At 43.4% G+C, this 21,511-nt stretch overlaps 1 protein-coding gene across 1 annotated transcript in view; it reads right to left on the bottom strand.

The window, feature by feature from the left end:
- Positions 1 to 21,511, bottom strand: part of LOC122625801 (protein CEPU-1) — a 249,645-nt gene that overhangs the window by 210,883 nt on the left and 17,251 nt on the right.

The following is a 21,511-nucleotide window of genomic DNA, read 5'->3' as shown; positions in this document are numbered from 1 at the left end:
ATTGGATTCTGAAAAAACGACCGAGTAATAAGCGAAAATCTGTCTTATCGGCCGAACCTATAGAAAAAGATACAACCACCAACCACCGGATCTAGGAATCGAAACAGTACAACATGAACAAAAACCTTTACGCGCAAACATAAATTGCAATTAAAAGATCATATTATTAACACAGCTCTCCAGATACTGGAGGAAGACATTTATGCGCCGCGTAAAAGGATTACACCTTTAGACCTAGCGCGATAATAAGCCGCATATAATTTTCGGAGAAGGCAGGAACTTTCGATGGAAAGTCACCCGTAAAACATATATATATTGTTTATAAAGATAAACTAACCAAAAAAAAAAACAACAAATTTAATATACTTATAATTGAGTAAGATGGTTTCAAAAAGGTTACTTTTGTCTTCATCACTTCATCAATTTGTCAATTCGTTTAAATGACTTTGAACTTTAGAGTTCATTTCTATCTGATTAGTACTGACTCTATAATTAGTTTCTACTTTAATTTTATTTTCTTACAGTTATTAAAGTCTGGGTTACCTGAAATTGCCTTTTATACTTAGGCATGCCCCGGTAATGGTAATTTTTTGTCGAATTCGATTTGGGCCAAATCTTTCGATTTCGTTTTAGGTGCTCAATGGGGAAGTGGGGTCAGAAATAAATTTTTCATAAAATAAGAGGCAGAATGATCTTGTGGTGATGTGGAATTAACATCAATTGTCCACTGAGTAAACTATTTTTTCCCCTTAGTAAATAAGATCTGATTTGATATAAAAAAAATGCATTTACTTTTCATTTCGGCTAGACAAATCCAAAATTCTTACGATTTTGGAAACCGGAGCACCAATTTTTCGATTTCAAATCGACTATCTGATACACGTTACTCAGCTAGTGGAAGTGCGAAGGAGAGACTTCAACAGTTTTTGGGCGTCAGAGTAGGCCTGGCAAAAAGGTTTTTGTCAAATCGAGAAAAAACTTACAAGACTAACAAAAATGTAAAAAAATATCAAAACATTTTTCAAAAGTTTGAGCGTGGCAGCTTTGGACGGCTTGTGGGCGTTAGAAAGGGCGTGGCAAAATTTTTTTTTGCAAAATCGATAGAAATTTACCAGACAAATAAGAAATATCAAAACATTTTTCAAAAGTGTTGGCGTGGCAGTTTTGGGCGGTGTGTTGGCGTTAGAGTGGGCGTGACAACATAGGTCAACACACGTGCACTGCATCTATGTCTCTGGAGTCTGCATGCTTAATCTCAACTTTCTAGCTCTTATAGTTCCTAAGATCTCGACGCTCATACGGACAGACGGACGGACTCACGGACATGGCCAGATTGACTCGGCTATTCTGCCTGTTACATACTTTTTAAAGAATCTAGAATACCCTTTTACTCAACGAGAAATGGTATAATAAATCTGTAAACGGAATTGCTATACCCGTTACTAGTAGTATCAGATAGTCGGGAAACTCGACTATAGCGTTCTCTCTTGTTTTTATTTGTACTTATGGGCCACTATCGGTTTAATGAGAACCATCGTTCCTCAATAACTTATTAAAAGCAGAATAGTGAGAGTTTCTTTCCCTGGATATATATTTTATAAACCCTGTTCTTGTTTTTTGGATTAAGTTTGTTCTTTTTATAAAATTTTGTACTAATTTATATATACTTCTATGGGAGTTTTATGAGATACCGAGTATAGGGTTTTATTGCTTTGCTTTAGTAGTATAGCCTCCATGGTATCTTTCATTTTTTAATTCGCGCTAAGAGTTTCTAGGTAACCAATGTTAATATAGAACTTATTTAGTAAAATTTAGTAAAAATGGCAATAACTTATTTGTGTGTTAGGATTTACACTTAACAATATTAAAAAATTAAGGTTTTACGTCAACAATAGCTCTTGATGCGATCGGCTGTACAATAGCGAGCATAGAAAATGTGGGGAAGAGTTTTCCATTTGTTGAAAATAAGTCTATGTCTTCTAACGCTAGAATCTTTTTTCTTTTCGGGCGATTACTCGATTTTTTTGTGTATTTTTATACCCGTTACTCGTAGAGTAAAAGGCCCACCCATAGCCCACAAACCGCCCAAAACTGCCACACCCACACTTTTGTAAAATGTTTTGATAATTTTTCCATTTTCTTATTAGTATTGTAAATTTCTATCGATTTGCAGAAAAACATTTTGCCACGCCCACAAACCAACAAAAACTGTCTCGTCCACACTTTCAAAAATATTTCGATATTTTTTCACATCTTTGTTAGACTTATAAATTTTTCTCGATTTGCCAAAAAAGTTGTTGCCACGCCCACTCTAACGCCCAGAAACCGGCAAAAACGGTCAGTGTTGAAATTTCTCTTCGCACTTTCACTAGCTGAGTAACGGGTTTCAGACAGCCGTGGAACTCGACCATAGCGTTCTCTCTTGTTTTTTATTTTAAAGCTTATAAAATGTCAATTAGGGTTTTTTTTGAAGTGAAGTCTTTCATTAAACACCTATACAAGCTTTAAGACCCAGACTTGTTTTAATCTTGTTTTTTATCTGGCCTCTTTTTTAGTCTCACACATAACACAATAAATTAGGTAATCGACACTTTTTTGAAGAACTTAAACTTTTTTCTAAGATAGATATACGTTTGCTTAAAAAAAACCTATTAGAACCTAGTTCATATCATTGATATGATCTTCTTTAGTAGAGATGATATTATCTACATACACAAGTAAGTTTTTAATATATGTTCCTTCTAAATATATTGTACGAGAGGTCTGCACTAACCCATTTGCTGATCCTAATAATAAATTAATTTCTTACCCAGATGGCACACAATCGACATTTGAAGTGATCTTTGATCATTGTTTTAAGCAAATTGTAAGGTCTCTGTGTTGATTTCATGTTCCATTATATTTGCATTTAGCCTGCATTCTAGTACCACTATTTCACCAAATTTCTTTAAAATAATTAACAAGGGTACAAGAACGCACTTTTATTATATGAATGGCATTTACATTGAAGATTATTTCAACGTAATAATATTTTTTAATACTTTTACTATCTGAGTGAAATTCTTAGAAGCGCCGGTGTCTTGTAAATGCCTTTTAATACATCCTGCAAGATTACGAGATATGTAGGGAAGCAGTGATTTCTCCCCTTAAAATGCCAATGCTTTTAATAAAATATGTTGTCCACATCCCAATTTCTGGCTGCCGGTTTATTAAGGCTTTTCTATTTCACTGTACATAATAAATTATATACACAATTAAATATATAAAATTATATATTTCACACAGGCTTGGGCGGGAATTATCATCAGGATTACCCAACTGACGCCAGGCACAGGCACACTCAACGTATCATAAATACAGGCAGCAGAGGCAACCGTGTCAGCGTCAGGCCGAAGCCGGAGCCAACGGACGCATGCAACAAGTAAGCGGGGCTCAGAGGAGTAATGCACTCACCTAACCCAAGGAAAACGCATATTCCCGATGAAAGGAAGGTGCGGTACAGCGGTACCGCAATGCACGCCAAATGAGGCTGCAGGGAAGAAAAAGGATAAACAAGGATGAAACGTTTTCTTTTATAATCCAACTTACCGGCAAAAATGTTTGCTTATAGTCATTAAAGCTATGGGAAGGGGGCGTCTCGATCACAAGGCAGTCGATCGGCACTCGATAGTGTCAATCGATGGGCAAAAGTATCGGAACTATCGGCACATAACGGGTCACAGTGCAAGAATACCAGTGGCAACGCCGCACCAACGGGAGCTATCGGCAACCGACAGGAAGTGGTGTGACCAGATGACGACAAGAGTATGGTATCGTTCCTCAATAACTTATTAAAAGCAGAATAGTGAGAGTTTCTTTCCCTGGATATATATTTTATAAACCCTGTTCTTGTTTTTTGGATTAAGTTTGTTCTTTTTATAAAATTTCGTAATAATTTATATATACTTCTATGGGAGTTTTATGAGATACTGAGTATAGGCTTTTATTGCTTTGCTTTGTGACGCGGCCGCGCACAATAATAAATAATAAATAATTCATAATAAATAATACATAATAAATAATAAATAATACCTAATACATGATACATAATAAATAAGACATAATACATAATAATAGATAAAACCAAAACATAATAAATAATCATCATAAACAAGTTCAAATTCAAACAAGGCGCGCACGCGCGCCCAAATAACTAGAGAGGCACACTAACCCCGAAACCCGGCCACACGAAGTCGGGCAATTCCGACATACGGGCACACTAAGCCAAGGGCTATATAAAGCGGGCGGCTGGCCTCAGAATGATCAGTCGGTGGTCGAAGTCGACCGAGGTGGAAGTCACCAGCGAGCGGGAAAGCAGCAAGATCAGGACCGGGATCAACAAGTGGTAACTATTGGAGAGTAAGCTCAACCCCTACGTATATACCCCGCCCTAGCTGACTTAAGGGTCCCGCTTACGTCTATACGTTGACTTCAGGGTCCTATTTACGTATCTACGCTGACTTCAGGGTCCTGCTTACGTCTATACGTTAACTTCAGGGTCCTACTTACGTATCTACGCTGACTTCAGGGTCCTGCTTACGTCTATACGTTGACTTCAGGGTCCTACTTACGTATCTACGCTGACTTCAGGGTCCTGCTTACGTCTCGACGCTGACTTCAGGGTCCTACATATAATTCTCTACGCTGACTTCAGGGTCCCGTATAATTCTCTACGCTGACTTCAGGGTCCCGTATAATTCTCTACGCTGACTTCAGGGTCCCACATAATTCTCTACGCTGACTTCAGGGTCCCGTATAATTCTCTACGCTGACTTCAGGGTCCGACATAATTCTCTACGCTGACTTCAGGGTCCCACATACTTCTCTAAGCTGACTTCAGGATCCCGTATAATTCTCTACGCTGACTTCAGGGTCCCACATAATTCTCTACGTTGACTTCAGGGTCCCACATAATTCTCTACGCTGACTTCAGGGTCCCGTATAATTCTCTACGCTGACTTCAGGGTCCCGTATAATTCTCTACGCTGACTTCAGGGTCCCACATAATTCTCTACGCTGACTTCAGGGTCCCACATACTTCTCTACGCTGACTTCAGGGTCCCGTATAATTCTCTACGTTGACTTCAGGGTCCCACATAATTCTCTACGCCGACTTCAGGGTCCAACAACATCGGCTTACGCTGATTCCAGGGTACTCGACGAAATTCGGAGCGGCCGCATACGGAAGACCGCGTCCCCGGACGAAGACGCGAGGTAAGAGCCCCGCTGTGGAAGCCGGAAACTAGGCCGATGGAGTCCCGGACAGTTCTACGTAATTGTTGTAACCAAGAAAAGGAATGAATAAACTCTGCGTCTATATTTAAGCCTAGTTAAGGGTAACTCTGCGCGTTATCACTGGGACTCGGGTCGGGGATTCCTCTCTAGCACCACTGTCCTGAAACAAAGAGATTTCCTGGACGACCCTGGCCATCCCTGACTACCCGAGGCACGGCTGAACGTCACATGTGGCGCCCGAACAGGCTAAGGTGGTGACTAGAGGAAACCGACGCCGGAAGAGTGATATGGCAACAAAACCCGAACTAGCAGAATACACAAGTGAATTCGGATTGGATCCGTCGGGGAAAAGCAAGGACTTACGGAGAACATTGGCTGCTTTTTCGACAAGGATGGACGATGGGAAGGAGACAAAGATGGAAGGAAAAATGGAAACGGGAACAATCGATAGAGTGCGGAATTGGGGGATCAGATACCAGGGGACGACAAACCCGCTGGAATTCCTCGAGAAAATGGAGCAGTGGGCCACCGGATACGGACTACGGCACGATCAGCTGGTCCAAACAATGCCGTTTATACTGGAGGGAAGCGCCATAGATTGGTGGAACACGACACCAACAAAGATCGACTCTTGGGTTCAATTGAGAACGGAACTACTGGAGTACTTCTTACCACCGAGGTACGAGGAGCAGTTGCAAACCCAAATAGCACAGTTGAGACAGAGAGAGAACGAACCAGCAAGGGAATACGCGATGAGCCTGAGGAAGCTCATGAGGTTCACGAAACTGTCGGAAGCTGAAAAGCTGGATTGGGTATACAAGAACTGCAAGAGCAAGCTAAAACTGTACACAAGGAGGAACGGATTTACAACGCTAACGGAGTTCCTTAAGCTAGCCGAGGAAGTGGAGAAAATTGAGCAAACGGAAGCACAATCCGGACAAGCAGGACCACAGGCACTAAGGCCAGAGATATGCATGAGATGCGGAGGAACCGGTCATACGGCCCGCACATGCGGCAACCCACCAAGGCTGTTCTGCTGGGTGTGCGGAAGGAACGGAGTCAGGACAACGGAGTGTTGCCGAGCTAAGGCGGGAAACGGAGGAGGCCTGGGCCAGTAAAGCTGGCAGCTCAGGCAAGAAGAATAGGTCCAGCAACAGGCGATATGAGATGGGACGGCTACCAAATAGTAGCATAATTCGGAATAGGGTGTAGGAGTACCAAGGGCATAATAGACACCGGAGCGACGAGAAGCGCGATAAGTAGGAACATGTTCCAGGATCTAAGAGGAGAGGGACAGTGGATCAGGATAAACGCGGAAATATCGCTGGCGGACGGATCACGGCGGAAGGCGATCGGAGGATTTGGAGCGAAAGTGGAGTTCGGGGGTCGGAGATTTGAAATAACATTCATGATCCTGCCGAACGTCGATGGCGGAATCCTACTAGGGATGGACTTTCTGGCGGGAGCAGAAAGTACACTGAGATGTGGCGGATTAGAATTGGAGATACGAGGGGTCAAAGACGAGAGGAGGAACGAGGGGCGAAACAAAGGAGAGGCGACGACGCTACGAGAGCCATCCGAAGAGGAAATCGACACATTCCTGGAGGAGAACAAGCGCGAAATCCGAAACAACAGGCCATAATTGATGGGCAGGTAGACGAATTACTCAGCCTGGGCCTGATAGAACGATCACGAAGTCCATACAGCGCACCGGTGGTGTTAGTAAGGAAAAATAATAACGAATGGAGAATGTGCATCGACTACAGGCTGTTGAACGATAGGACAGAGAAGGATGCATACCCTGTGCCACGTATGAACTTTATTCTTGACCAACTGAGGGAGGCCAAATTTATAAGCACCATCGACTTAAAGTCGGGCTATTGGCAAATCCCAGTGGAAGAGAAAAGTAGACAATATACGGCGTTTACGGTACCAGGGCGAGGATTGTTCCAATGGACAGTAATGCCATTTGGACTAACCACAGCGCCAGCAACGTTTCAGAGAGCACTGGATAACATCATCGGGCCAGAGATGGAGCCATTCGCCTTCGCGTACTTGGATGATATAATCGTGATAGGACGAACCAAGGAAGAGCACCTATCAAAACTGAAAGAAGTGTTCAGAAGATTGCAACGAGCGAACCTACGGATCAACCCAGACAAGTGCAAGTTTTTCCAAAAGGAATTAAAATATCTGGGACACGTAGTAAGCGACCAGGGCATACGAACGGACCCCGAAAAGGTGGAAGCAATCAGGGATCTACCAGCCCCTAAGACCACCAAAGAGGTACACAGCTTTCTCGGGATGGCGTCATGGTATAGGAGATTTATACCAAAGTTTACGGAGCAAGCAGGACCGCTACTGGAATTAATCTGAAAAGGGAAAAAGTTCGAGTGGAACGAACGCCACCAGGAATCCTTCGACAGCTTAAAGGAGAGCCTGACAAAAGCACCGGTATTGGTATGCCCGGACTTCAGCAGGCAGTTCAAGTTGCAGACAGACGCCAGCGACGTGGGGATCGGAGCCGTACTGACCCAGGAAACAGAGGACGGTGAACACGTCATATAATTTGCCAGCCGGAAACTGAGTAAGGCAGAGCAAAACTACAGCGCAACGGAAAAGGAATCCTTGGCAATCCATTGGGGCATCGGAAAGTTTAAGATGTACCTGGAAGGATACCACTTCATAGTAGTTACGGACCATATGGCGCTTAGATGGCTAAACTCGATCAAGAGTCCGGCAGGAAGGATAGCACAATGGGCACTGGGACTCCAGCCATACCAGTTTGACAATATCGGAAAGTAGTAGCAGACACACTATCTAGAGCCCCACCGGCGGAACTAAAGGCGATCAGAAACACGGAAAGCTGGATAGACCGGAAGAATAGGGAGCTACAGGAGGATCCAGGAAACAAGGGAAACGAAGGGTCCTACTTACGTATCTACGCTGACTTCAGGGTCCTGCTTACGTCTATACGTTGACTTCAGGGTCCTACTTACGTATCTCCGCTGACTTCAGGGTCCTGCTTACGTCTCGACGCTGACTTCAGGGTCCTACATATAATTCTCTACGCTGACTTCAGGGTCCCACATACTACTCTAAGCTGATTTCAGGGTCCCGTATAATTCTCTACGCTGACTTCAGGGTCCCACATAATTCTCTACGTTGACTACAGGGTCCCACATAATTCTCTACGCTGACTTCAGGGTCCCGTATAATTCTCTACGCTGACTTCAGGGTCCCGTATAATTCTCTACGCTGACTTCAGGGTCCCACATAATTCTCTACGCTGACTTCAGGGTCCCACATACTTCTCTACGCTGACTTCAGGGTCCCGTATAATTCTCTACGTTGACTTCAGGGTCCCACATAATTCTCTACGCCGACTTCAGGGTCCAACAACATCGGCTTACGCTGATTCCAGGGTACTCGACGAAATTCGGAGCGGCCGCATACGGAAGACCGCGTCCCCGGACGAAGACGCGAGGTACGAAGAGCCCCGCTGTGGAAGCCGGAAACTAGGCCGATGGAGTCCCGGACAGTTCTACGTAATTGTTGTAACCAAGAAAAGGAATGAATAAACTCTGCGTCTATATTTAAGCCTAGTTAAGGGTAACTCTGCGCGTTATCACTGGGACTCGGGTCGGGGATTCCTCTCTAGCACCACTGTCCTGAAACAAAGAGATTTCCTGGACGACCCTGGCCATCCCTGACTACCCGAGGCACGGCTGAACGTCACAGGTGGCGCCCGAACAGGCTAAGGTGGTGACTAGAGGAAACCGACGCCGGAAGAGTGATATGGCAACAAAACCCGAACTAGCAGAATACACAAGTGAATTCGGATTGGATCCGTCGGGGAAAAGCAAGGACTTACGGAGAACATTGGCCGCTTTTTCGACAAGGATGGACGATGGGAAGGAGACAAAGATGGAAGGAAAAATGGAAACGGGAACAATCGATAGAGTGCGGAATTGGGGGATCAGATACCAGGGGACGACAAACCCGCTGGAATTCCTCGAGAAAATGGAGCAGTGGGCCACCGGTTACGGACTACGGCACGATCAGCTGGTCCAAACAATGCCGTTTATACTGGAGGGAAGCGCCATAGATTGGTGGAACACGACACCAACAAAGATCGACTCTTGGGTTCAATTGAGAACGGAACTACTGGAGTACTTCTTACCACCGAGGTACGAGGAGCAGTTGCAAACCCAAATAGCACAGTTGAGACAGAGAGAGAACGAACCAGCAAGGGAATACGCGATGAGCCTGAGGAAGCTCATGAGGTTCACGAAACTGTCGGAAGCTGAAAAGCTGGATTGGGTGTACAAGAACTGCAGGAGCAAGCTAAAACTGTACACAAGGAGGAACGGATTTACAACGCTAACGGAGTTCCTTAAGCTAGCCGAGGAAGTGGAGGAAATTGAGCAAACGGAAGCACAATCCGGACAAGCAGGACCACAGGCACTAAGGCCAGAGATATGCATGAGATGCGGAGGAACCGGTCATACGGCCCGCACATGCGGCAACCCACCAAGGCTGTTCTGCTGGGTGTGCGGAAGGAACGGAGTCAGGACAACGGAGTGTTGCCGAGCTAAGGCGGGAAACGGAGGAGGCCTGGGCCAGTAAAGCTGGCAGCTCAGGCAAGAAGAATAGGTCCAGCAACAGGCGATATGAGATGGGACGGCTACCAAATAGTAGCATAATTCGGAATAGGGTGTAGGAGTACCAAGGGCATAATAGACACCGGAGCGACGAGAAGCGCGATAAGTAGGAACATGTTCCAGGATCTAAGAGGAGAGGGACAGTGGATCAGGATAAACGCGGAAATATCGCTGGCGGACGGATCACGGCGGAAGGCGATCGGAGGATTTGGAGCGAAAGTGGAGTTCGGGGGTCGGAGATTTGAAATAACATTCATGATCCTGCCGAACGTCGATGGCGGAATCCTACTAGGGATGGACTTTCTGGCGGGAGCAGAAAGTACACTGAGATGTGGCGGATTAGAATTGGAGATACGAGGGGGCAAAGACGAGAGGAGGAACGAGGGGCGAAACAAAGGAGAGGCGACGACGCTACGAGAGCCATCCGAAGAGGAAATCGACACATTCCTGGAGGAGAACAAGCGCATATTTGAAAACATGGAGGGAGTCAGCAACGCAGCAGTGCACAGGATATACCTCAAGGACGACAAACCTATTAAACAGAGGTATTATCCGCGAAATCCGAAACAACAGGCCATAATTGATGGGCAGGTAGACGAATTACTCAGCCTGGGCCTGATAGAACGATCACGAAGTCCATACAGCGCACCGGTGGTGTTAGTAAGGAAAAATAATAACGAATGGAGAATGTGCATCGACTACAGGCTGTTGAACGATAGGACAGAGAAGGATGCATACCCTGTGCCACGTATGAACTTTATTCTCGACCAACTGAGGGAGGCCAAATTTATAAGCACCATCGACTTAAAGTCGGGCTATTGGCAAATCCCAGTGGAAGAGAAAAGTAGACAATATACGGCGTTTACGGTACCAGGGCGAGGATTGTTCCAATGGACAGTAATGCCATTTGGACTAACCACAGCGCCAGCAACGTTTCAGAGAGCACTGGATAACATCATCGGGCCAGAGATGGAGCCATTCGCCTTCGCGTACTTGGATGATATAATCGTGATAGGACGAACCAAGGAAGAGCACCTATCGAGCACGAGCGAACCTACGGATCAAGCCAGACAAGTGCAAGTTTTTCCAAAAGGAATTAAAATATCTGGGACACGTAGTAAGCGACCAGGGCATACGAACGGACCCCGAAAAGGTGGAAGCAATCAGGGATCTACCAGCCCCTAAGACCACCAAAGAGGTACACAGCTTTCTCGGGATGGCGTCATGGTATAGGAGATTTATACCAAAGTTTACGGAGCAAGCAGGACCGCTACTGGAATTAATCCGAAAAGGGAAAAAGTTCGAGTGGAACGAACGCCACCAGGAATCCTTCGACAGCTTAAAGGAGAGCCTGACAAAAGCACCGGTATTGGTATGCCCGGACTTCAGCAGGCAGTTCAAGTTGCAGACAGACGCCAGCGACGTGGGGATCGGAGCCGTACTGACCCAGGAAACAGAGGACGGTGAACACGTCATATAATTTGCCAGCCGGAAACTGAGTAAGGCAGAGCAAAACTACAGCGCAACGGAAAAGGAATCCTTGGCAATCCATTGGGGCATCGGAAAGTTTAAGATGTACCTGGAAGGATACCACTTCATAGTAGTTACGGACCATATGGCGCTTAGATGGCTAAACTCGATCAAGAGTCCGGCAGGAAGGATAGCACGATGGGCACTGGGACTCCAGCCATACCAGTTTGACAATATCGGAAAGGGAAACTGAATGTAGTAGCAGACACACTATCTAGAGCCCCACCGGCGGAACTAAAGGCGATCAGAAACACGGAAAGCTGGATAGACCGGAAGAATAGGGAGCTACAGGAGGATCCAGGAAACACAGAATTCCGGAGAGATGGGAAACGTCTGTATAAACTGAGCAAAGATAGAAGGGACCAACACCCATGGAAACTATGCGTGCCTGAAGAGGAGGTACAACAGATCCTCGCAGAGAACCACTGCCAGGCGGAAGCAGGGCACATGGGAATGTTCAAAACGGCGAGAAGAATAAGAAACAAGTACTTCTGGCCACAGTTAACATAAGACGTGCGGAAGTTCGTGCGGAGCTGCGAGAGTTGCCAGCAGTACAAAGTGGAGCAACAAAAGGCAGCAGGGAAAATGCTGACCAGGGTCGCAGAAGCCCCCTGGGAAACAGTATGTGTCGACTTTGTAGAACCGTTACCACGGTCAAAACATGGGAACACGACACTACTCGTCATGGTGGATAAGTTCTCAAAATGGGTGGAGCTGGCAGCCATCAGACAGGCGACAGCGGACTCATTCCTACGGGTCTTTCGAGAAAGAATAGTGACACGGTATGGAGCTCCAAAAATACTGATATCAGACAATGGAGTCCAATTCACCGGACGCAAAACAAAGAAAGAGATGGAGAGATGGGGAATAAGACAGCAATTCACCCTTACACTCCGCAGGAAAACCCCACGGAAAGAACCAATAGGACCATAAAAACAATGATCGCCCAAATAACAGGCGAGGACCAGACAAACTGGGATGATAAAATACCAGAACTAATGCTGGCTTTCAATAGCAGCACGTCGGAGTCCACAAAGTACAGCCCGGCACAGATAGTGCTGGGAAAGGAACTACGAATACCCAACACAGTGTTCGACAAAGAAACGGAGGTCCGGTTGAAAGAGGAAAGCATGGAGAAAGTGAAACGATAGGAAACATGAGAAGAACGGCAGCACATGGAAAAGCAGCAGAACAACAGAGACGGCACTACGACTTAAGAAAATGGGAATGAAACAGCGAGAGGAGAACTAGTGTGGTGCAGAGCACACCACTTATCCAACGCAGCGGAAAAATTCAACGCCAAGCTAGCCCCAAAATACGACGGACCATGGAAAGTGGTAGGGTTTGTGTCCCCGGTAATACTGTCAGTCAAGGACCCGAAAACGCGAAAGACAAAACGAGTATATATCGGAGACACCAAACCACACATAAGCACGGACAACCATCATAGAGGGTTCGAACAGGAGAACGATATATCGGTGCAAAGGGACAAAACTCGATAGGCGATAAGAATACATATATCAGATCAGGAAGGCGCGAAAAAGGAACTCAAAGTGGCCCCACCGACGGGCACACTAAAAAGAGGGAGAAATGAGAAGCGAAGGCAGGCACACTAAGGCCACCGGAAGGCCTATATAAGCACAGGCCCGTACGACACCGACAACAGGCACGATCAGGGTAGCAGCGGGCACTCCGCCAACCCGGAAGGACAACGAGACGAGAGCCGTGGAATCTGCCTCGCCGGACAGGGATATACTAGAGCTCCACACCGAGACCACCAACGAGTTGGGGTGGACGGTGCCAATCGGAGCCAGGATATTGGTCGAAGTGATGGCAAAGATAAGGGCAAACCTGGCGCACAAACAGAAAAGGACCCAACGGCGATGGCTAGAAAAAGACGGAGAAAGGTGGTGGCGCATCATATCAAACCGTGGCAATTATGTGACGGTGAAGCGTCACTTCCCAAAAGAGGGGGGAGTGTGACGCGGCCGCGCACAATAATAAATAATAAATAATTCATAATAAATAATACATAATAAATAATAAATAATACCTAATACATGATACATAATAAATAAGACATAATACTTAATAATAGATAAAACCAAAACATAATAAATAATCATCATAAACAAGTTCAAATTCAAACAAGGCGCGCACGCGCGCCCAAATAACTAGAGGGGCACACTAACCCCGAAACCCGGCCACACTAAGTCGGGTAATTCGGACATACGGACATACGGGCACACTAAGCCAAGGGCTATATAAAGCGGGCGGCTGGCCTCAGAATGATCAGTCGGTGGTCGGAGTTGACCGAGGTGGAAGTCACCAGCGAGCGGGAAAGCAGCAAGATCAGAACCGGGATCAACAAGTGGTAACTATTGGAGAGTAAGCTCAACCCCTACGTATATACCCCACCCTAGCTGACTTCAGGGTCCTACTTTCGTATCTACGCTGACTTCAGGGTCCTGCTTACGTCTATACGTTGACTTCAGGGTCCTACTTACGTATCTACGCTGACTTCAGGGTCCTGCTTACGTCTCGACGCTGACTTCAGGGTCCTACATATAATTCTCTACGCTGACTTCAGGGTCCCGTATAATTCTCTACGCTGACTTCAGGGTCCCGTATAATTCTCTACGCTGACTTCAGGGTCCCACATAATTCTCTACGCTGACTTCAGGGTCCCACATACTTCTCTACGCTGACTTCAGGGTCCCGTATAATTCTCTACGCCGACTTCAGGGCCCAACAACTTCGGCATACGCTGATTCCAGGGTACTCGACGAAATTCGGAGCGGCCGCATACGGAAGACCGCGTCCCCGGACGAAGACGCGAGATACGAAGAGCCCCGCTGTGGAAGCCGGAAACTAGGCCGAGGGAGTCCCGGACAGTTCTACGTAATTGTTGTAACCAAGAAAAGGAATGAATAAACTCTGCGTCTATATTTAAGCCTAGTTAAGGTTAACTCTGCGCGTTATCACTGGGACTTGGGTCGGGGATTCCTCTCTAGCACCACTGTCCTGAAACAAAGAAATTTCCTGGACGACCCTGGCCATCCCTGACTACCCGAGGCACGGCTGAACGTCACAGCTTTAGTAGTATAGCCTCCATGGTATCTTTCATTTTTTAATTCGCGCTAAGAGTTGCTAGTTAACCAATATTAATATAGAACTTATTTAGTAAAATTTAGTAAAAATGGTAATAACTTATTTGTGTGTTAGGATTTACATTTAACAATATTAAAAATTAAGGTTTTACGTCAACAATAGCTCTTGATGCGATCGGCTGTACAATAGCGAGCATAGAAAATGTGGGGAAGAGTTTTCCATTTGTTGAAAATAAGTCTATGTCTTCTAACGCTAGAATCTTTTTTCTTTTCGGGCGATTACTCGATTTTTTTGTGTATTTTTATACCCGTTACTCGTAGAGTAAAAGGGTATACTGTCTGTCTGTCTGTCCGTCCGTATGAACGTCGAGATCTCAGGAACTATAAAAGCGGGAGAAATGAGAAGCGAAGGCAGGCACACTAAGGCCACCGGAAGGCCTATATAAGCACAGGCCCGTACGACACCGACAACAGGCACGATCAGGGTAGCAGCGGGCACTCCGCCAACCCGGAAGGACAACGAGACGAGAGCCGTGGAATCTGCGTCGCCGGACAGGGATATACTAGAGCTCCACACCGAGACCACCAACGAGTTGGGGTGGACGGTGCCAATCGGAGCCAGGATATTGGTCGAAGTGATGGCAAAGATAAGGGCAAACCTGGCGCACAAACAGAAAAGGACCCAACGGCGATGGCTAGAAAAAGACGGAGAAAGGTGGTGGCGCATCATATCAAACCGTGGCAATTATGTGACGGTGAAGCGTCACTTCCCAAAGGAGGGGGGAGTGTGACGCGGCCGCGCACAATAATAAATAATTCATAATAAATAATACATAATAAATAATAAATAATACCTAATACATGATACATAATAAATAAGACATAATACATAATAATAGATAAAACCAAAACATAATAAATAATCATCATAAACAAGTTCAAATTCAAACAAGGCGCGCACGCGCGCCCAAATAACTAGAGGGGCACACTAACCCCGAAACCCGGCCACACTAAGTCGGGCAATTCGGACATACGGACATACGGGCACACTAAGCCAAGGGCTATATAAAGCGGGCGGCTGGCCTCAGAATGATCAGTCGGTGGTCGGAGTTGACCGAGGTGGAAGTCACCAGCGAGCGGGAAAGCAGCAAGATCAGAACCGGGATCAACAAGTGGTAACTATTGGAGAGTAAGCTCAACCCCTACGTATATACCCCACCCTAGCTGACTTCAGGGTCCTACTTACGTATCTACGCTGACTTCAGGGTCCTGCTTACGTCTATACGTTGACTTCAGGGTCCTACTTACGTATCTACGCTGACTTCAGGGTCCTGCTTACGTCTCGACGCTGACTTCAGGGTCCTACATATAATTCTCTACGCTGACTTCAGGGTCCCGTATAATTCTCTACGCTGACTTCAGGGTCCCGTATAATTCTCTACGCTGACTTCAGGGTCCCACATAATTCTCTACGCTGACTTCAGGGTCCCACATACTTCTCTACGCTGACTTCAGGGTCCCGTATAATTCTCTACGCCGACTTCAGGGCCCAACAACATCGGCTTACGCTGATTCCAGGGTACTCGACGAAATTCGGAGCGGCCGCATACGGAAGACCGCGTCCCCGGACGAAGACGCGAGATACGAAGAGCCCCGCTGTGGAAGCCGGAAACTAGGCCGAGGGAGTCCCGGACAGTTCTACGTAATTGTTGTAACCAAGAAAAGGAATGAATAAACTCTGCGTCTATATTTAAGCCTAGTTAAGGTTAACTCTGCGCGTTATCACTGGGACTTGGGTCGGGGATTCCTCTCTAGCACCACTGTCCTGAAACAAAGAAATTTCCTGGACGACCCTGGCCATCCCTGACTACCCGAGGCACGGCTGAACGTCACAGCTTTAGTAGTATAGCCTCCATGGTATCTTTCATTTTTTAATTCGCGCTAAGAGTTGCTAGTTAACCAATATTAATATAGAACTTATTTAGTAAAATTTAGTAAAAATGGCAATAACTTATTTGTGTGTTAGGATTTACATTTAACAATATTAAAAATTAAGGTTTTACGTCAACAATAGCTCTTGATGCGATCGGCTGTACAATAGCGAGCATAGAAAATGTGGGGAAGAGTTTTCCATTTGTTGAAAATAAGTCTATGTCTTCTAACGCTAGAATCTTTTTTCTTTTCGGGCGATTACTCGATTTTTTTGTGTATTTTTATACCCGTTACTCGTAGAGTAAAAGGGTATACTGTCTGTCTGTCCGTCCGTATGAACGTCGAGATCTCAGGAACTATAAAAGCTAGAAAGTGGAGATTAAGCATACAGACTCCAGAGACGCAGCGCAAGTTTGTCGATTTATGTTACCACGCCCACCCAAAGCCCACAAACAAAATGTTTTGATAATTTTTCCATTTTCTTATTAGTATTGTAAATTTCTATCGATTTGCAGAAAAACATTTTGCCACGCCCACAAACCAACAAAAACTGCCTCGCCCACACTTTCAAAAATATTTCGATATTTTTTCACATCTTTGTTAGACTTATAAATTTTTCTCGATTTGCCAAAAAAGTTTTTGCCACGCCCACTCTAACGCCCAGAAACCGGCAAAAACGGTGGAATTCTCTTCGCAATTCCACTAGCTGAGTAACGGGTTTCAGATAGCCGTGGAACTCGACCATAGCGTTCTCTCTTGTTTTTTATTGTAAATCTTATAAAATTTCAATTAGGGTTCTTTTGAAGTGAAGTCTTTCATTAAACACCTATACAAGCTTTAAGACCCAGACTTGTTTTAATCTTGTTTTTATCTGGCCTCTTTTTAGTCTCACACATAACACAATGAATTAGGTAATCGACACTTTTTTGAAGAACTTAAACTTTTTTCTAAGATAGATATACGTTTGCTTAAAAAAAAACCTATTAGAACATAGTTCATATCATTGATATGATCTTCTTTAGTAGAGATGATATTATCTACATACACAAGTAAGTTTTTAATATCTGTTCCTGCTAAATATATTGTACGAGAGGTCTGCACTAACCCATTTGCTGATCCTAATAATAAATTAATTTCTTACCCAGATGGCACACAATCGACATTTGAAGTGATCTTTGATCATTGTTTTTAGCAAATTGTAAGGTCTCTGTGTTGATTTTATGTTCCATTATATTTGCATTTAGCCTGCATTCTAGTACCACTATTTCACCAAATTTCTTTAAAATAATGAACAAGGGTACAAAAACGCACTTTTATTATATGAATGGCATTTACATTGAAGATTATTTCAAAGTAATAATATTTTTTAATACCTTTACTATCTGAGTGAAATTCTCAGAAGCGCCGGTGTCTTGTAAAAGCCTTTTAATACATCCTGCAAGATTACGAGATATGTAGGGAAGCAGTGATTTCTCCCTTTAAAATGCCAATGCTTTTAATAAAATATGTTGTCCACATCCCAATTTCTGGCTGGCCGGTTTATTAAGGCTTTTCTATTTCACTGTACATAATAAATTATATACACAATGTTATATATACACAATATATATAAATCTCGTGTCACAATGTTTGTCCTCAATGGACTCCTATACCACTCAACCGATTACAATAAAATTCGCACACCATGTGCAGTTGGCGATTCGATTCCAAAATGTTCACCCTTTTCAGGCTTGTCGACCATTAACCATCAGCTGAGCGGGACCCATTGATTCCTAGCTCTAGCGGGAGATGTGGGGGGGTTTTTTGCTGTGGATAATGATTGCTACACCAAAAGGTTTTATTATAGAGTCCCTCCTGAATTTAAACAATGAGACGGTCCTCATATGAACGAACAGCGGAAAAAAAAAACAAACAACTCCACTGTCTCAGTTTCTTCTTTTAGAAAATTAACAGCAAGCGAAACTTAAACTACCATGTGAGAGAAGGAAGCACGAATTTGGATGTAAGCCTGGCGGGGTGGTTTTAGATGTTAATTTCCACTCCCACTATCATTGCCCTCCCAACCATAGTCTTCAGTGTAACCTTTTTTTAGAAGACCCCAAATGTAATTAAATATGCATCATTTAATTAAGCTCCCCTGCCATGAATAAGAACTTAGAGTTTCATCTTTACAACAATTTTAATTTTCAATAAACAATTTCTTCTTTCTTTTTGAGTGCATTTCTTGCAGTGTACATATTTCGAACTAATTAGCCTTACTAGTTTTAATCTTATAATTCCATACTCTTAATTCCTTAAGTCTGATTCCGTATTTTTCTAAGTTTTGCTCCTTATTTTACATTATTTATCTTTATTTATTTTTCGCAAAAATCTCTATTCATTTTTATTTTTTTATTGATTTATTTATTTTTTTTTTGTTTTATTTTTATAGTGCCAAGCTTTTCTTTTTCTTGTTTGTTACCAACAAAAGAACATTGAAGTGGTGTGGGTTTTTTTTTTATGTTGTAATTGTTAAGTATTTATTAATCCTAAACAACTATTAAGTGTTTTTCTTTTTTCTATGGAGTTTATTTATTTAATCGCATCATTGAAAGAAAAAGCTTTCTATTGCTAAAAGGGAGAAAATATGTAGGTGCCAATCATGTCAATATTTATTTCTTTCAGTGTAGTCGTCAATGTTTACGTTACATTATAGTGCTTTAAATTACCATGTTAGAATTTCGATAAGAATCAAAAGAGTAATTGACAAAATAGACAAATCAATCGGCGCGAGCGGTTGATAAGCCTTAACACAGGTAGCCAATTTAGTAACTTGAAGTTTTAGTTTTGTTTTGGTTATATATATAATATTTTATTTTTTAATTTTACTCACCCACTGTTGGTTCTCGAAGAAGGCCTTCTTGTCGATGCGGTGTTGGGGGTTATTAGTAAGAAAACTTCAAACTATAAATGCACTATTTTTTCATAAGTGATAATTAAAATATAGGATTATTTATTTCATGTTATTTTTTATGCATTTTTTTTTCATTTCATTTTTTGTTTATATTGTCATGATTAATTATTTTTATTTTTGATTTGAAGTATTTTATTTTTGGCATTGGCAACGAAACTTCCTTTTTCTTTCAGTGTACGATTTTACATTGGGTTGGCCAGCTTGTATTTCTTTTTTTTTCTCCTATTTTACTTATCACCTGCACACACTCACATCACTATCAAATGCTTTTGTTTTATGTAATATGTACTATGTAATATGTTTAACTTCAATTAATTTTTGGGTTTTTTGGCACTGAAGGTATTTTAATCTGTTTTTGTTTTACACTAGTTTTGTAAGGGTTTTTATTTCTATGTAGGTTTTCTGTAGATTTTTTCCTGCGACCTCCGAACAAATTGTCTCCCAGCAGAGGTAGCTGACTCCAGCCGAACTTTTGGGTCGGCGTGGAAGAGTTTAAAATTCAGCTTCGTTTCCTCGGGTAACTGCGGGAATATAACTCATTCATTTCGGGCAATTTTTTCCCAGAATTACTTGGATATTTACCCAGTGATTTTCTTCTTTAGTAGAATCAATCGACCTGGCGATTTCTCGCTGTGTAATCGACGATAAAAATAACACGCGTGACCTAAACGTGCACAACTGTTATTATAATTTGGTAATTTTTTTGAAATTTTCATTGAAATATTTACCTTGCCGACACGGCAATCCACGGGCATTTATTAATTGCCTTTTCTTTGTGGCCTTTTAATCTTGATGCCGAAATAAACGCTGGATTAAAGTTGGGAGCACATGTGATTGTACTCTCCAGTTCTTTTTTCTTGATTTGCCTTTTTGCTAGGTCTTATCTCTGCTGGGACTGAACTTATCAGCTTGACGATCGTCGTAAGAAAAGATCGAAGCTAGTTGCTGGGGATCCGAAGAACCCTTATCCGAATCAATATTCACCAGCTGGTCAATTGCCATTTAGATGACGTTGCCAGATAAGGTTCCGATAATTATTATCGCTTCTAACTAAGGCGCGAATTTCGGTGATTTAAAAAAAATCTTGATATATGGGGACATTACACCACCAGATAATCTAACGAGAGGGTCGAACGAGGCACGATTAGCTGGAATTAGCTTCGTAAGTCCTTAGCGTGGTATGTACCGATTTCTTTGCCTTGTAAATTTTCTAATACATAGTAGGCTGTTCCTATTTTTTTCTTCACTCGACACTTTGAAAACTGAGGCCCTAATTTCTTATTAAAATTCTTCGAGAAATTACTTAGGTAAAAGTTTCTCTTAAACACTTCTTGGCCTTCTTTGTACGAGACCGGCTTGGATCGCAAATTGTATTGTGTCGCATTACGTTCATAAGCCGTACGGCTATTTTGTTGTATATTTTCTCTTAACCAATATAGTTTATCCTGGCAATTTAACAGCGGAGATTCTTCTAAGAGGGATAGCTTTCTTAACAATTTATAATCGCTGGCATGATTAATCATATTGAATCCGAACAATGCCTTATAAGGTGAGCATCCAAGAGCTTGATGCAGAGAGGATCGTAATGACGACGAAATGCTAGTTAAATTGATATCCCATTCAGTCTGATCCGCTCTCAGGTAGGATCTTATCGCAGCCAATAAAGAGCGATTAACCCGTTCCGCAGCGTTGCTCTGAGGGGAGTATAACGCTGTGAAAGTGTGCTTGATTCCAAACTTGGTTAGAAAGGCTTCAAACTCATGTGACTTGAACTGAGATCCATTGTCGCTTACGATGGTCTCGGGTGTTCCAAATTCAGCAAAAATTCTATTCCCAAGGAAATCGATAACCGCGGAGGTAGTAAACTTTTTTAGTGGACATAACCAATGGTAACGACTGAAATGATCAAGGACAATAAGTAATCCTATGTGACCTTTCTTGCTTCTTGGGTAGGGACCTAAGATGTCAATGTAAAGTTTCTGAAAGGGTCTGTCCGAAACACTTTGTTGACCCATGGGTGGCCGTAATGTTGTGTTCGGGGCTTTAGT

Source organism: Drosophila teissieri, unplaced genomic scaffold (genome assembly GCF_016746235.2).
Source record: "Drosophila teissieri strain GT53w unplaced genomic scaffold, Prin_Dtei_1.1 Segkk7_quiver_pilon_scaf, whole genome shotgun sequence".
NCBI classification, from domain to species: domain Eukaryota; kingdom Metazoa; phylum Arthropoda; class Insecta; order Diptera; family Drosophilidae; genus Drosophila; species Drosophila teissieri.
The sequence above is the reverse complement of the archived record's forward strand: the minus strand, read 5'-3'. Positions and strand labels throughout refer to the sequence as shown.